Genomic DNA, 13249 nt, shown 5'->3' with positions numbered 1-13249 from the left:
GTCTATTACTTGATCCCAGCTCCCTTTCGTTTCCCTCAGTGGACAGGATGTGGTCTGACATCCTTTGACGGTCTATGGTTAGAAAATCTCTTGGCTTCCTTTTGTCTCTCTTGCCTCTCTATTATCTATTTCTCCCTCCTTCATCTGCTGGTGTCCAATGTTTAACACATGGTCTTATTATCTGTGTCCTCTTCCACTTCTTCCTTCCTTTGATCTGAGCCATCACCCTCACCTCGCTGACTTTCCCACCCCAGGCGGATAGTGGGCTGATACTGAGCCCGATGTGGGAAGCCAACTGAACAGAGAAAATGGTGTGGTTTGTATCTCCTGTGTTATCCTCCTCCAGTCTCCAAAGCAGCTAATATTCCCATGCCACCCTGGCCTTCCCTTCACTAGGTATTCCATTTATGCAATCCTGCTTATGGTTTACCAGCAGGGTGTGGGCTGTGCATGCCTTAAGGTGAGAAAGGAAGGAAAACATATTAAACATCCCTCTTTTGGTGCGTAGAGCAATGAAACAAAGACACTTTATGGCTTTTCTGTCTTGATGTGTCGCAGCCCACGTAGGCAGATCGTCTCCCAGCTGATAATCTCAGCTTCAAGTGAAAGAGTCACTATGAAGCCCCTTTATACGCTCACATGGCTTTTGAATATTTGGCAGGATGAGTGAATGAACGGATTAAGTTGGTTGGATGAAGACAAAGAGGCTGGGACGAGGAAATGGGTTCTGTGTGGAAATAGGTCGGAGACCCAAGCAGTTAAGTGGAGCCTTACAGTGGAGAAAGCACAGCACGAGATTGTTGTGAATGATGAATGAAGAAAAAACAACAGATACAGAGCAGAGAGAACGGCGAAGAACAATAAAGGAAGCGGACAAAAGGAAAGGCGTGACATGGTGTGAGGCAAAGCAGCCTTGATTAGGATAGATCAAGCAATACACAGCTAGGCCTATTTGGTTTCAGAACTATCAATAACCAAAGACTTTGTTGATTAGAGTCTGTCTCGTATGTTGTCCCACCTTCTGTCTCTAGCACATGCATGTTTTCATCATGGAGGTTCATTTCTTGCCAACGCTTAAGCTCTGCTATTTTGCAACAGAAGGGGTTTCAAAATAGCTGCATGTAGTTTACATATTTAGCAGTTGTACATAATAAATAGCAGCATTATGAGTAAATGCATTAAGAGATTTATTTCAATTTATCTATAAAGCACCAGCTTATAACTGAGGTTGTGGGAGAGCGCTACACAAAAAGCAGAAAACACCAGACAAATCTCTATTTACCATGATTGCTAAAATTCTATTGAGCCCAGATGCTTCCAACTAGACCCGATTATTGTTATTGTACAGTAATGAGGTGACCATGGAAGGGTTTTTGGAGGAATATCTGTAGTGAACAACCACAAGGGGACAGTGGAGAGGAAAACTCATGTAACTGTAACAATACGATAAGAGGAAAAAGCACAACAAACACAAAATCTGTGGAATATCTGTTAAACCAGTGGTTCCCCAACTTTATTAGGCCACAAACCGGCTTAAGGTCAGAAAAATATTTTCACGGACCGGCCTGTACATGGCTAAAAATTGCGTCTGATTTTCTTGTTAGCTTCCAGTTTCCAGAAAAATCCTTTTATTTTTTTACAATAAAATGGTCCTACATGAACTCTAGTTTAAAAACACAGTGTGCAAACATGTTGTAAAATAATTGAGATTCAATAAAACAGAGTTTCTTATCTATATAAGTTATTTCGGATTTGTGTCATTTTATTACTAAAACAACATAATTCAGGTCATATTATTCTTCAGGGAAAAAACCTTACTCATAGTTTATGTTATTATTTTAGTCAATTTTCCGGTGCTAAAATTTGTTAACTGTAGCCTAATGTAGCTTTGCGATAGGAAAGTTTTTCGGTGATACTATTCACAAATCAACAACTTTGTTTTATTACATCCTCTCTAAAATAACTGCAGGGGGTTTAAACTTTCTTTGTTCACTTGATTTTGAGTTGTAGCTATTAAAACGGATACAGATTATCCCAGAACCTTACCCTGAACCAGTAAAAGGGAAAGCTAAAATCCAGACGCCAACTTCCGCCATTTCTTACTTTCAAGGTGTGGTGAATATAAAAAAATACTGATGTCATCACAAAAACTGTTATTTTCTAATTGGAATAATAAAAGGGAAGCTACTGTGTTTGTTACTTTATTAGCAGCATCGCAACATTAGAATATCAGTTGCTCCACATCATACATAGCAGGTTTAATGTGTGGGATCAACTGTTGCTAAACTTTCCTGGTTTTGTATGTAAATGCTGACATTTTTCTTCTTCTGTTTCCTTCTGACTCTTTTCTGTCCAAAGACTTTTGTTTTTATAACTTTCGCTACTTTGGAGGTTTTGATGTTGCGATCAGAACTGGCACTATTAACCCTTGTGCTATCCAAGGCCCTTTAACATTGAGTGTGGGGTCATCTAGACCCACTAGACAGTGCGCTGAACCTTTTTCCTTCAATGATTTGTGATCTTCACTGGTGTCCATGGATTACATGAAATCTTTCCACCTTTATCCACCTTTCTCATGGTAGGGATAACACGTCAATGTAAGGGTGGGGTCATCTGGACCCTATAAGATAGCACGAGGGTTAAGAAGGTGATAAGTGGATTTGACACACTACACAGAGGAGAACGACTTGACATGAGTCAAGATAGAGTCATTGATGGATGTAGAGAAGAGAATCTGGTAGTTTTACTAAATAAAACAAAAAAACAGAAATAAAATAATTTGTTTTTTTTCTCTTTGGCCTAGTACCAAGTTACCCATGAACCAGTACCAGTCCGCATCCGGGGGGTTGGGGACCACTGTGTTAAAGGACAAAAGAAACGAATTAGTCATTGCAGGAGTTAGGAACCATGTAACCACTGAGCACAAAGTCACATACCATCTGTTTTAAGATAAACGAAAATGTGCAAAAGTGGGATAAACATAAAAAAAACACACTCACAACACCTTAAACAGTTTGAAAAGAGCAGAAAAGATAGAAATCAGTCATTGAAGCAGGAAGAGAAGAGAGACAAGATTACAACCACTAGAATATCTGATATAGGACAAAAAGATGTGATAGTAAATCCAACAACAATTCAGAAAAGCAACAAAACTATGTAGTTACTGCAGGAAGGCATACAGTCTCCTTACCTACAGGTGAGACACAGAACAGAGTACAGCCGGATTTTTTGTGTCTACTGAAAGACCTTTTTTCACTTCCTGCCAACCGGGAAAAGATTTGGATGTTATCACAATGAGTGTTGCCTCATAAAACCTTTTACTTCATAAATTTTATTATGGGGATCCCTGTTTATAACATTCATATACACCAGCATTCATTTTGCATTCTCAAAAAGCTAATCTATCATTTAAAATCCTTTTTACTTCTCTCTCCTTTTGAACACAAGCATATTTTTGGGATTGATAGGACTGACTGTGGGTTTGAACTGCCTCTGTTTAAACCTTACACTGGCTTACAAGCAGAGAAACAGGTGTTTGGAAGACATGGGACACCCTGTAAATCATACAGATCCATGTGTTCTATTTGCTTCCCAGGAAACATTTTTAACAAACAACCAATCACAACCTTCCACCTGGTTTTGTATGCTGTCTTTAAAATTACTGCCTCCATCAAAAAGGGGTTGTGAGCACACATTTGCTCAATGGTTTTGATCTAGGCCAGTAGAAAGAGACTTTATAATTGGATTGTCTGCAGAAGCAAAAAGAAAAGAAAAAAAGGTTTGAACCTTTTCCTTCATCTGCCAGCAGCTGGCTGCAGCAGATGAAAGTTCAGTGTTTCCCCCCCCCACAGGCCTCTGCATAGCTGGAGCACAGGTACTAAAGCAGGGACCTTCCAGTCCGCCTCCATAATGGCTGCTGAGGATCCAACCGCAAAGCCAACACATCAGTGCCTCTTCACACAGTAATGCATGGGTCCTCACACGCCTGCGCTCACACAAACAGGTTGCATGAAGCCCACGAACATACAGTGAAATGTTGGAACAGAAAGAGACTTGGATACCAAGGCGACCAGCTCCTTCTGTCTGGGAGTGGGAGACCTACTGACGAAGACAAGTTAGGTGTGTGTGAGTGGGTGTGTGGAAGGCGAGGTGTGGCGCTCTTAGCACAAACGAGTGAAAAGTCTTCATGTGGGGGCCAGTTCACCTGTGGGGGTGGGAAAAAAAATTTACTGCATTCTTTTTCATGTTGATCCTTCTCTTTAGCTCTATCATACTTGATTTCTTTTTATCTGTACACTCATCCTTGTTTGGTTGATTTTAGAGCTTCTACACGGTGAACAGTTATCACAATAACATCATTTTATTTATAATTTCCAAATTCCAAGCTGTAAAAACTCAAATACTCATTGGATTTAATGAGCTGATGTGTATTTTTTTTTTGTTAACTTTTCCTGTCCAGCAGCTGAGCAAACAGATCAGAGATGAAGACCTCTAGGGTTGAACAGATGTTACCGTTACAAAAGGAGATTATGAATCTTCCGACACGTGAGGTGTATATTTGTATAAACCCCTTTTGGATTGGTGCAAAATATTTTTTTTTAATTATGTTTGAATACATTTCTTTTGGGGCCAAATGGAGAAAAGAAGAGAGAGAGAGTGGAATGTTAGAGACGGGGAACAAGATCCAAAAAAAGGAAAAATGTCAAAGGTGTGTATAATATTTAAGCAGATTAATCAACTCAGTAAAAACGGGCTTAAAAAATATCTGATGTCAAAAAGTCAAAATTGGTCTTTTCCCACGAATGCAGAACTCTTGAAATATCAAGAGTGAAATATCTAAGCTATTTAGGCATGAATGCAGAACCATCAGACATTTTGTCGCAAACAGTCAACATGGTCAAAGGAAACATGTCGAGAAAAGAAGACGTGACTGCAACATGCCTGGAGCGTCAAGAGAGAGGTGTTCAGTTCTCAGAGACATGGTCTAGGGAAGAAAGTCTGAATCCCGACCACCTCCAAACAAGACTCAGAATTTCAAATGTCAAGAATGGTCAAAAAATCTCAAATGACAGTGATGAAGAATGATGACCTGGCTCCCTTTTCCCCATTGAGAACTTTTAGGCCCTTCTGAAAGGCCCTAAAGGTAAAAGTTACCTTTTACAGACATTCCTGTGTACTGTAAAGGTGTACTGTAAAGGTAAAAGTTACCTTTTACCTTTACAGTACACAGGAATGTCTGTTTGTTTCTTATTCTCACCTCAACAGGTGAAAATAAACAAGTTAGATGGGAAAATCTTTGTTTTTCAATTACTTGCATCTTTATCTGGACACGAATGGTTGCCCAATATGGTGCACACATTCTCTTTAGAAAATCAAGACTTTCTTTCCAACTGAAATGTTCAGGACTGAGGGTTTGTTTACATTGTGGATTGACCACGAAAACAGGAGATGTATAATAAGAAAATGCATCCTCAAAATATAACTTGCTTAATAATCGTGTTCACAGTGTATAATTATTGTGATTTAATGTTTGCACCATGGACTGCAGCTAATTCCTATGTGAAGCCTTCCACTCCTGTGGCGATAAACTAATTCTGATTTTGATTACAGCATTTATTTCAGAGCAAATCCTGCATAAATGAACAACAGCTTAAATGTTATTACAGAGTGTTAACGTAGAGTTCTTCACAGGTAGGATTATTTGTTTTTTTATTCCAGTCCCTTAGGGACACTAACACCTTTAACACCCTTTAGAAGGGTTCACTCCATCTTCCAGTGTTCTTCATCTGCATGGTGTTCCTTCAGGCTGCTTCGGCTTTCTCACATGGTTTTTTTTCCTTTGCACTCGTTCGTCCTCAACCTGCCTTTGTTCAGTGGACAGTTGGAGAGAAGAGCCAAGTCAAGGGTTCAGTATTTGAGTTGAAGGACTCAAGAGATCCTGGACTTTTCCTGATAAGCATTACAGTTTTATGTAATTTACTAGTTCAGTCTTGTTCCTCATTATACGGAATAGACATTAGGCATCTGTTAGGAGCCATTTGCTTGGAAAAGCCCAGTCCCTCACATGGTGCTCTTTATCTTCAGCTGAGGTGGTCAGAGTTGGGGCGGTTCAGACAAGTCCCTGCAGGAAATGGCCTATGAGCAGAAGCTCACATTCTCCCCTGAGAGAGAATATTGCCCCGTGACCTCAGGTCAGGGGCAGATGATACATAGGTTGACATTTACAGTAAATTATATGAATAAAGTGAACATTTTGGAACACAGACATTCTGTTCAGATACTACTCTCCCCATTTGATGCTGCTATGCTATTGACATCAATAATCATCTTGTATACTGATGCTCTAGTATGACCTTTTACCATACGGCAAGGAGGACACGATTCGCATTAGGACCTTCTTTGAGAGGATGAACTAACTCCCTCTGACAACCATGCTAAACATCCAATTTTTGTCACGTATGATCAATATTTAAACAAGTACTACACAATGACAGGACACATCAGCTTCAGTGAGAGGAATTTTAAAGTGTTGGACCTGAAAAAAACGTGGTGTTGCTGTGTTATTTATGACAGACGTCTATCAGATGTTTAAATCCATCCATCTTCTACACCTAATCTTAATCCTAAAGCTGCTGGAGCCTATCCCAGCCACCGTCATGCAAAGATGGGGTGTAATTATGAATGGCACATGTGAGTGGATGCTCAGAGGAGTGTGTAGTGAGTTTGCTGTACATTTTTCTTTGTTTCCAACATATGAATGATGTGATTTAAATCTGATGGCCGCTGGGAGGGTGGCACTGATCCAGCAGAGAAAAGGGAAACACAACATTTAGGAGTTCATGGCTTTGTCCTTGAAGCATGTGAAGCTTCTGCTTTTTATCTGCTCAGCATTTCTCCACCAAATAATGAGAGTTGCATGTGAGGTTAGTGTGAGGAGCTGCCGCTCCATCCTGGAAGCGAATCGTCAGTGAGGGGCCTTTTTCAGGTCCCTCCCCACAGCGCCTTAGGGTTTATTAAAAATTCATGCTTTAATTAAGCAATTTTACAGCTGACAGTTATTGGTTGATGATAAAAGCTGTGCTCCAGGATGAACGTGGATAAAAGGCGCATGTGTGTGTGTGTGTGTGTGTGTGTGTGTGTGTGTGTGTGTGTGTGTGTGTGCGTGCGTGCGTTTGTGTATGTGGATGCGCGTGCATGTCGGTGGTGTCTTTAACGAGAAACCATTCATTTCCTATCATTCAAAAAACATGTGAATTAGGAAAAAGAGGGGACGAGTTGAACTGTTTCAGCCCTCCTCATCAGTCATGTTGGACTGAAGGAGACCAGGCTGCTGATGCAGGCATGTGATAGGAATCCTGGTATTCTGTGAAAGACAGCTTGTGTCCATAGGTTCCCTCCTGTTCCTCCATTTTCTCTTCTCCACTCCAACAGAGCCGCAGAGATTTGAAGCCCTTCTCCCCTCAGAGAAGAAGTACTCCATTGTTGAGAGGCTGGGCTGTGTCTTCAAAGGGTGAAATTGTGTGAGAGAGAAAGAAGAGAATTAAAATGTTTGTTGCCGGTCTCCTTGGCTGCGAGGACATTTAATGCAGCTGCGACTGTTGCTGTCGTTCTTCAGGTTTGATGTCTTGGACAATGAAGATGAATTACTACAGATCCACTGCAGTACATGTTTATTGCTGCAGTGTGCCAGAGCTGGAGGGAGCTGGGTGTGTGTTAGTGAGTGAACGTGCCTCCTCGTCCTTGTTAAAAACAGGCTGTGGCTCCACAGGGCGGCTGTAAAGGCAGCTCTTCTTGGCTGTATCACCTGGAATGACACCCAGAGGTGACACAGTGTCACACCCACACTCGGTGTGGGAAACACATTCAGAGATTCAGAACTGAGTTCCAGTAAATTCAGAGGATGTTAACCAAAGCCTGCTCTACCGGCCCTATAAGAGTATCTCATTAAAACCGACATCTTCCTTTAGATATTTGAAGACATTTTTCTCAGTAGACAGACACACACATACAGACTGGACTTTTATGCAATGAAGAGCTCACTGGTTAAAAGGATTTCTTAATGAAATCCCAATGACGTGATGATCCAAATGAGTCTTTCTTGCTGCTTTTGGAGGCGTTTGGAAGCGTAGCAGAGTGAGAAACGTCTCTGAGGTGGCTTTCTTCACCGCTCTGGAGAGCATGTTATACATAAAACCACCGGTTAGAGTTAAAGCCTAAAAGGATGTTTTCCTTAAAGTTCAGTGTTGTGATGAATGTAAACACAGGCGTGACCAAGTCTTCTGGACTTTAAAAGGGTCACATTTTACTCTAAAAAGCATCTTGGCATGGTTTGGTAAAACACCATCAATCCCCCATAGAGCAGGCGTCGGGAACATTTTTGGCAGAGAGAGCTATGAACACCACATATTTTTAGATGTAATCTCATGAGAGCCATACAATATGTTTAAAACTAAAAATACAGGGGAATTTGTGCATTTTTTGTCATTTCAACACCTTTAAAGTACAATAAATCTGTGGATTATTTTTAATAACATTGTTATTGTAGGGACTGGGTGGCTCTTGGGTCCCGTTCTAAGTTCCAGAGTTCATTGAATGCATCAAGCAGAGATGCTGGTTGGCCCTCAGTTCTGTCTCTCAGCCTGTCATTGGGGAGTAATGGATTTTGTGATTTTTAAACAAGGCTAATGTTAGCGCGTGTTAGCCCACTCCTAACCCTGTCTTCTTCCAGCTCCGTTCTTCCACAGAAAAAGTACTGACCACACGGATTAAAAATAAAATGATGAGCGAACAGGTGCTTCATAATAACCATAACAATAATAAAAGCATGTTTAGAAGATCATCTTGTATATTACCGAGCTGCCAGTTATCTACTGTGTGGTTGTTTGCTTACCGCTTCCGGTATTTTCAACACTACTGCGCATGCCCAAATGATTTATTCCGACTGAAAATGAGACCCATGTGAACGTTTGTTCTAATCGGTAAAGGTTTTTCTGGCCCCATGTACGCGATTGAATTTTATTCCGACCATTGATCCGATCAAGATGCTTTGCACATGTAACCGCGGCTATTGTCAGTACAGCAATACTCACGCTGCAGTCTGTGGTATGTGTGTGTGGTATGTGACGGGCACCGTGTCCTAATCAGTGCGCTGCTTCACCTTGTTGCCTCCCCTTTTCCTTTCTCACACGCGGCTCCTTCTCAAAGAAGGGAGCGCCCATCTGCTGGGACTGCGATTTGCAAGCTTCAGGGCGTTACAAACTGGCATTGCATCGTGCCCAAGGACTGGTCTAATGAAACTTTTTTTATTTTTTTATAGTTAAAGATTTGTCTGCGAGCAAGATGTGGGCATCAAAAGAGCCACATATGGGTCACAAGCCATGGGTTCCCAACCCCTGCCCTGGAGGATACCTAAATAAAGGATTCAAACATAGTGGAAATCAGCGGAGAATATCAGAGAGTACTGTCACCAAAAAATATCAGAGTACTGTCACCAAAAAATATCAGAGAGTACTGTCACCAAAAAATACCTCAAAGTACTGTCACTAAAGAATGTCTCAGAGTACGTACTGTCATCAAAAAATACCTCAGAGTACTAATATCAAAACATATTTCAGAGTACTGTCACCAAAAAATACCTCAGAGTACTGTTATCAAAAAATATTTCAGAGTACTGTCACCGAAAAATACCTCAGAGTACTGTTGCCAACAAATGTTCTTCTTCCCACAAATAATGGAAGGTTGTAGTCTATTGCGACCGCTGGTGTTCCCTGCATGTTCTTGCGTTTTATCTCCTGCAGAGGTCCAGCTCCTCCACAGCTGCTGACTCTGCCCCCCCTGCAGAGCTGATTGAGGCTGCCACTTCCCACCAATGGCCTGACTGGAAGGGAAGCTTAAAAGCTCCCATGAACCTCTGCTCTAGTGGCGGCTGCTTTCTAAAAGGAATCTGTTCTTTAGCCTGCTCCTGTTGTCTGCCTGGCTTTAGATTGTGAAAGCATTTGGTTTCCTTCTCATTAGTTTTATTATGGCTTTGACCTTTTTTTTTATTTAACCTTGTAGTCTTTGTTTACATTTATGGTAGGTGTCATGTTTTGGAGACTGCATTTCAGCAAAAGTTTTCTTGCTCTAAAGCCTTAGCACTTAAGTTTATTCATCATTTCAGCCTCATTCTGGCTTTTATGTTGTGTCACCCGAATAAATGGCTGTTTGTTTAACTTTAACCTCAGATGTTTAAATCCATCCATCTTCTAAACCGGCCAAATCTTAATCCTAAAGCTGCTGGAGCCTATCCCAGCCACTGTCTGGGTTTAGTTTTCGTTTAAGTTACCGGAGGGACGTAAAAGATGCTCTCCTCAACCTTTGCTGATGTTCTCTGAGTTACTCTGCTTCTGTCATACAATTCTGAGGCGATAATGTAACAGGATTTGACATTTTTAGGGAAATAGTTAAAAGAAACACTTGGTGGTTACGGTACATAAAGTTTGGGGTCAAACTCTCTAGCCATTTGTTAATAATAAATAGTCTTACATCTTTCTTTGTTTTGTACACGTCAACAAGATTATTACAGATTATTTTTGACACCCCTCTATAGCGTCTCCTAAAGACTGAATGCTGTCAAAGACTCTGGAATGTTGGGCCCTAACTAGGCTCCAGCTTCAGTGCCACAGAGCTGCAGCTCCCTCCCAAATGCAACATCAGAACCCCCAGACATCTGCAGTGCGGTGTTAAACCAAAGTACACTCAAAGTCCTGATGAGTGTGAGAAGCTGAATTTGGGATTATGGTGATTTGGCATTTTACAAGGAACAAGGACATTTAGACTTAAGAATGCTGATAATGCTGGAGCTTCTGGCTCCTTTTAGCAATGCCAGGACGGAGAAGCCAATTCCCTTAAGTTACAACACTTAAAAAGAAAACTCAGCATATAAACTAATCGCTGAATGAGATTGCTTTGTAAAGAAAATCAAAAATGATTGTGTAGAGTTCTTCTCCCTCTTACTGTTTTCTATTGTAAGTTTTGTAACATCAAACAAAATTCCGATGAATGGAATCTCAGACTGAGCCTTTATTTTGCCGTAAAGTTTTGTGCCAGAGCCTCTCTGAATGTCTTTCTGTACACTCTGAACATCCAGCGGCTCCTTTTTCTTCATTCGTAGTTTATATTCATTTATTTACTCATTTTGCTTCTCATCAAAGCATAATAACAAAATTACAGTGGGCCTTTTCACAGTTTCTCATTCAGGCTTGATAGACTTCTTATTTTTTCATTGCCTCCAGATCTGCTAAAAATATCAGTGCTCAATTTAATCTCAAAAGAAATGATAATTTATTTTGGAGATATCTAAAGAAAGCACCTTCACTTATTGCAGCTCTGAAGCCTTAAGGCAGAGCTTGGAGGAAATGTTTTCAGACTACTCAGGCTAAATTGAATTTTCTCTCCTTGAGTTTGGCTCTTCTGTAGCAAAAAGATCACTAATGAATTACCTTTCTCTGTGGGGTCTGGAACGTTGTGTCATGCTTCTACTTCCAAGTTAAAAAAGAAATGTGTTCTTAACATGCTGCTTCTTTGTTTGGTGAAGGTTAAAAGCTTCCATGAGTGAGCGCCGCTCTGAGCTTGGGCAGAGTGCATCACGGTTCTGCTGTTAGAGAGAAAGACAGGATACGCAAGATGATGAAGACTGATGCACTTCCGTGTTTCAACGGAACTTTGTTTGCAACTAAAAAAGATGGAGAAAATGTTTGAACAGAACAAACTTCATCTAGAGAGGTGTGACGCTCCCAGTGAGTCGTGTCACGCACCGTCAACAAATGTCATCAATATTCCCACAAACGCAGAAATGAAGGCGGATTAAAGCTGCAGCAAGTTTATTTTTGGGAAGATGAAGCTGTCCGTGTGTGTCAGCGAACAAAGCCTAAAGCTCGGTCTTCATACGTTGGTGTACCATCCACTGAGCTGCTGTTTGGAGCTCTTCACGTATGTTTAGCAGAGGTGCTACCATGGAGACCAAGCCTTGTGGAGCTGCTGGTAAGACAGTGGCAAACTTGCCTCCTGAAGTCTGCTAAAGCCTGTGAGCTATTCTTGGTCTGACGCTAACTTCCTGCTAGCTGCTAAAGCTTTCCACCCACTTATGCTTGGTTTAAAGAACACCATCTGAACATTTAGATTTGGGTTGTTCCAGCGGCACTATATTTTACTCCTTATTTAATGGCTCCAGACTGATGTGACTCACAAGTCAGTCAGCACAGGGAAGAGTTTTTACAGGACTCCCCTCCTGGCCTTGTAACCCTTGTGCTGTCCTATGCACTTTACCATTGGGAGTTGGGTTATCTAGACCCACTAGACAGTGCGCTGAACCTTTTTTCTTCAATGATTTGTGATCTTCACTGGTGTCCATGGATTACATGAAATCTTTCCACCTTTATCCACCTTTGTCATGGTAGGGAGAACACGTCAATGCAAGGGCGGGTTCATCTAAGAAAGCACAAGGGTTAAACACTGTAGGGGTTTCTCATTCTTTAGTGCAACTTCATTGGGCTCAATCACTTCCTCATCAGTTACAAAAAAAATTAATTATTTTATGGAATTCCATTAATTTAAAAAATGTCGGTCCATTTTGAAGTTGACTGAAACCGTGACTCATTTTCACTGAGTGGTACAGTCCAGTCAGGACTGGTATTTTTAGCATTAAAATTATGAAATGGACCCATTAAGCTTCACCAAACCGTGCCAATTTTGGGCTCCTGTTGGTTGTAAGTCCATAGAAAACTGGAACAGACCGGTTAGCGTAGCTACTGTAGTCACACGATGAAATCCGTTGACTGGCATAAGGTCAGTACGACAGAAATAAAGCGCCAAACCAGCGCCAGCATTCCTCTTTGCGTCCTGCATTCCTCATTAACATTAAATGACTTGTACATATAAAGTACCAAAAGACGAGCTGCTGCGTGACCTCCAATGTTGTTGACTGCTTCGCTCTTGCTGTAGTCAGTTTACTACGATACAAATCTACGCCATCGGTCTACACCCTGTATGCGCCGGGACGATCCAACTTTGAACGGAAATGCTCACCTGAATTGCCTGGAACATTCTAAACCAGACTGGACCGGACCGGACCGGACAGGACTGCTCAGTGGAAGCAAGGCATTTGTGTCCTCAGGAACGAGACACTCCACTTCACTCTGACCAGCTCTGATTGGTGTTTGTTAAGCTAATCTAATTTGAAAACTCAACAATTTAATTTTTTTTATGTGTA

At 41.2% G+C, this 13249-nt stretch overlaps 1 protein-coding gene across 7 annotated transcripts in view; it reads left to right on the top strand.

The window, feature by feature from the left end:
- The window catches only part of adgrb1 (adhesion G protein-coupled receptor B1), a 186575-nt gene that overhangs the window by 52027 nt on the left and 121299 nt on the right, over positions 1–13249 (top strand). The gene's annotated exons all lie outside the window — the stretch shown is intronic.

This window comes from Oryzias latipes, chromosome 16 (assembly GCF_002234675.1).
Source record: "Oryzias latipes chromosome 16, ASM223467v1".
Classification (NCBI taxonomy): Eukaryota; Metazoa; Chordata; class Actinopteri; order Beloniformes; family Adrianichthyidae; genus Oryzias; species Oryzias latipes.
Note: the sequence above shows the minus strand (reverse complement) of the source record. Positions and strands in the feature narration are given on the sequence as shown.